The 5,000-nt window shown below is 37.5% G+C and overlaps 1 protein-coding gene and 1 pseudogene across 5 annotated transcripts in view; both read right to left on the bottom strand.

The window, feature by feature from the left end:
- The window catches only part of LOC133648369 (protocadherin-11 X-linked-like), a 760,657-nt gene that overhangs the window by 611,322 nt on the left and 144,335 nt on the right, over positions 1-5,000 (bottom strand). The gene's annotated exons all lie outside the window — the stretch shown is intronic.
- The window catches only part of LOC133649172 (protocadherin-11 X-linked-like), a 155,395-nt pseudogene that overhangs the window by 29,079 nt on the left and 121,316 nt on the right, over positions 1-5,000 (bottom strand).

Raw genomic sequence — 5,000 nt, 5'->3', positions numbered from 1 at the left:
TTTTATTTATTTACTAGCAAGCTGGTCTCCGCTTTGCCCGACATTTTTAATTCTAAGAGAGACAAAACTCAAATAGAATTTGAAAATCCAAGAAAATATTTTAAAGACTTGGTCTTCACTTGTTTAAAAAAATGCATTATTTTTTTTACTTTGCTTCTTATAACTTTGAGAAAGACAATTTTAGAGAAAAAATACAACCTTAAAAATGATTTTAGGATTTTTAAACACATATACATTTTTACCTTTTGAATTCCTTCCTCTTATTTCCTGACAATTTAAATCAATGTTCAAGTAATTTATTTTTTTTATTGTACACAATAATAATTAAATTTAAATTTCATTCTTCATTTTAGCTTCTGTTTTTTCGACGAAGAATATTTGTGAAATATTTCTTCAAACTTATTATGATTAAAATTCCAAAAAATTATTCTGGCAAATCTACAAAATCTGTAGAATCAAATTTAAATCTTATTTCAAAGTCTTTTGAATTTGTTTTAACATTTTTGTTCTGGAAAATCTAGAAGAAATAATGATTTGTCTTTGTTAGAAATATTGCTTGGTCCAATTTGCTATATATTCTAACAAAGTGTAGATTGGATTTTAACCTATTTAAAACATGTCATCAAAATTCTAAAATTAATCTCAATCAGGAAAAATTACTAATGATGTTCCATAAATTCTTTTTTTAAGTTTTTCTCTTATTTTTTTTCGGTTGAATTTTGAATTTTAAAGAGTCAAAATTGAAGATGAACTGTGTTTCAAAATTTAATTGTCATTTTTTTCGTGTTTTCTCCTCTTTTAAACCGTTCAATTAAGTGTAAATATCATTAATTATTAATAATAACATAGAGTTAAAGGTAAATTGAGCAAATTGGCTATTTCTGGCAATTTATTTAAGTGTGTATCAAACTGGTAGCCCTTCGCATTAATCACTACCCAAGAAGTAGCTCTTGGTTTCAAAAAGGTTGGTGACCCCTGGTTTATAGGAATTGTCGAACATTCTCGGTGAGGTCACACACTGATGTTGGCCGAGAAGGCCTGGCTCTCAGTCTCTGTTCTAATTCATCCCACAGGTGTTCATCGGGTTCAGGTCAGGACTCTGTGCAGGCCAGTCAAGTTCATCCACACCAGACTCTGTCAGCCATGTCTTTATGGACCTTGCCTTGTGCACTGGTGCACAGTCATGTTGGAAATCACTAAAGCTCCTGAGAGCGGCCCATTCTTTCACAAATGTTTGTAGAAAACAGTCTCCGTGCCTAAGTGCTTGATTGTATACACTAATTAGGACACCTGATTCTGATCATTTGGATGGGTGGCCATATACTTTTGGCAATATAGTGTACTTCGGGCACACAAGACCTCCGTTCGCGTCGAACGGCCGTGAATCAATGTGGCGCATAATCAGCAGGTCATCAAGCTCGTCTCCAAACTTCGGCTGAAAGAGGGGAGGCATTTTTTGCTTCGGCGCTCGTATGCATGCATTGAGTTGTAACACTTGACAGCGACTATTAATAGGGAACTTTATTTGCTCCGAATGTAAACAATTGAGCTCCTGAGTATTGGGAGAAGGCCCGTGTGTGATCAAGAAGAGCACTACAATGCAAGAAGAAGGTCAGGATTGTGAAAGCCCTCAGTCTCACATCGCTATAAAGAGAACATACAAACCCTTTATTTATTGAATCAAAAAAATGTTGAAATTCCACGACGTAATGACTTTGCAAACAGCTAAAATGATGTACAAAGCAAGTGTCACCTGCTACCCAAGAATGTACAACAATTATTCTGAACAAAAGAGGAGAAATAAAACCTTAGAGGGAATTCTAATTTGAAACATTTGTATGCCCGTACAACACTTAAAACCTTTAGCATATCCATATGTGGAATTAAATGATGGAATGGATTAAGCAAAGAAATCAAACCAATAATTTAGTACCTGTACCAAAATGCATATGGATACTTTTCGATAGTAAGGAAAATGTCAATATTGCCTTGATTTTAACAAAACATCTTACACTACATTAAACACTCAGTCAAAGAACAATTTTACAATGTTAAAATATAAATGAAAAGGCATTGAAATGGCATCGACCCTGAAGGGAACGTCTTCCCTCTGCTCCTTGACTACAGTCTGCACCGGACCGAACAGCAGGACAGGGGTAACAACTACAATAAGGTGTCAAACTCGTTTTAGCTCTGGGGGGCCGCATGGAGGAAAATCTGTGCGCACGCGGGCCGGACTATTAAAATCATGGCATTAAATCTAAAAAATAAAGACAACTTCAGATTGTTTTCTTTGTCTTACTTTGGCCAAAAATAGAACAAACACATTCTGAAAATATTGCAATAAAAATATAGAAAAAAACACCGGCAGCGGTGAAGTTTAGATCCATGAAGGAAGGAAGTCAAGTTAAGTTAAGTTAAAGTACCAATGATTGTAACACACACACTTGGTGTGGTGAAATGTGTCCTCTGCATTTGACCCATCACCCTTGTTCACCCCCTGGGAGGTGAGGGGAGCAGTGGGCAGCAGCGGTGGCTGCGACCGGGAATGATTTTTGGTGATTTTGAAGTATGAGCAATAATAATATGGGCTGCTTGCATTGCAGCAAGCCCATAATAATGAATTAACAGTTAAGTGTGACTAAGACAACTACCTTAATCTCGCAATAAACCCTGCGCTTTATACAATAATGTGACTAATTTATGCATGTTTCCATTTCCCTTATGCTTTTAGCCTCGTCATATCAGACAAATTAAATTTCCGAATGGGTTCACAGTGGACCAATTGAATTGTTCACATTAAATCGAACGCACTCGCACAATCATTCAGTCAGCCATTTAGAGTGTTATGCACTCACTCTCATCATGTTGAAGACACGGAGAAATGCACACTACACAGTAGATTTAACCCCCAATTCCAACCCTTGATGCTGAGTGCCAAGCAGGGAGGTAACGGGTCCCCTTTTTATAGTCTTTGTATGACTCGGCCGGGGTTTGAACTCACAACCTACCGATCTCAGGGCGGGACACTCTAACCACTAGGCCACTGAGTAGGTTAAAGAAGAAAGTGAATGAATGTTTATACCTGAATGAATTTACATATGCATACAAATTTTTTTTATTTTGTATTTTTTTTTTTTAATGAATTAAGTAATGTTTATGACAACCTTTTTTCCGAAACACAATATAAAATTAAAGTTAAGTTAAAGTTAAACTACAAATGATTGTCACACACACTAGGTGTGGTGAAATTTGTCCTCTGCATTTGACCCATCCCCTTATTCACCCCCTGGGAGGTGAGGGGAGCAGTGGGCAGCAGTGGGCAGCAGTGGTGCCGCGCCCGGGAATCATTTTGGTGATTTAACCCCCAATTCCAAACCTTGATGGTGAGTGCCAAGCAGGGAGGTAATGGGTCCCATTTTTGACTCGTCCGTAGTAGTAGTAGTAGTAGTAGTAAATGTGAGATATAACAGGATAATGCATACATTTATCATTTGTTTTCAAAACAGTTCCAAAAAAGTGGCACCCCAAAAATTTACTGTGGGACCCCATTTTTATGACTTCATGGGACCCCACTTTGAAAATTCCTAGCGCCAACACTGATAGAGTATTGGTGCGTGCAAAACAGCAGTAGGTGGCTGTGGCCTGCGGGCCTGTTCTCTAATACTAATCAAATATCATCCCGGGGGCCATAAATAATTAATTTGGGCGGATCTGGCCCGCGGGCCTTGACTTTGACACCCCTGCACCAATATGATTCAGTTTAAGAGACTGTTCAAACAATATGTGTTTACAAAGTAATGAACATCTTGAAACCTTTTTTTATTGATTGTTTTTTGTTTTTCATAGAGATTATTTATGTATTTAATATTTGTTCACTTCCTATGGTCAATTATTTATTCATTATTTATTTATCCACTGTTCTGTTACAGAGAACAAGGGAATGGGATAAACTTGCTATGGTATGAAAAGGGCTAGGATTAAATAAAATCAGTTTATTCCTACTCCTTTTCGAACGTGCTGTAATGAAACAACTGGAAATGCATGTTCGAAATAAACTGAAACTGAACTGAACTGAATGAATTATAATTTGTTGGATTATTAAGAAATTATAAAGTTTAGTTGGGTTCATTGTCACAATTAATTCTACGCATATTTTGCTGCAGTTCACTCACCTTGACCAGTAAACAATGACTTAATGAATGCGCCTCTGCTGGTTGCAGCTCAGAAGTGCACAGCCTTATGATCAGTCCATAACCCAGACCTGGGCAAATTAAGGCCCGGGGGCCACTTGCGGCCAATCTGGCCCGCCGGACATAATTGTTTAGATCTTTAAGAAGGAAACTCTAGCCGGCATTATGATGTGCACTAATGTTTTCAAATGACCGTAAGTCTTGAACTATACAAAGTATTTCAATGGTCGGGATCTGCACTTTTGCATGATATACTAGTTACTATGGTAATGTAATTAGTTACTATGGTAATCTAAGTCAGAGCAGCTCAGACGAGGCACCAAGCAGTGTGGGTGGAAAGCGTTTCCACAGAGTGTTTCCAGAGCGGCAGCCTGGGTGTCAGGGACAGACGCGGAAAGAGATTTTTACAACAAAGTTCTAAAGCTTAGTGATGTATCAGATCTAACAGATTGTAGGTGGGGTTTGTTTTACTCTTCGCGTTCATATTTCGCTGTTTGTTGCATTGTTGTTGCCTTTCGCTCGATTGTAAAATACGTCGATCTAGAGAGGGGGGGGACGTTCATATGTTGTCAATGTTCAGTGTTTTATCGTCATAGTTAATATTGTAAATCCCACATTCAGGGTGTCTCATTCAGTAACACAACTTAAAATTCCATTCTGTTTTTTAAGGCGGTCTGTCATAACGTTTTTTAGCATTCAATCAGACATTATTGTGAGGTTTTGTATTAGTGTTCCTACAAATCAGATATACCGCCCCCGGACACATTTTTTTTTTCTCAAAATGTGGTCCCCCGAATCAAAATAATT

This window comes from Entelurus aequoreus, linkage group LG04 (genome assembly GCF_033978785.1).
Source record: "Entelurus aequoreus isolate RoL-2023_Sb linkage group LG04, RoL_Eaeq_v1.1, whole genome shotgun sequence".
In the NCBI taxonomy this organism is placed as follows: domain Eukaryota; kingdom Metazoa; phylum Chordata; class Actinopteri; order Syngnathiformes; family Syngnathidae; genus Entelurus; species Entelurus aequoreus.
The sequence above is the reverse complement of the archived record's forward strand: the minus strand, read 5'-3'. Positions and strand labels throughout refer to the sequence as shown.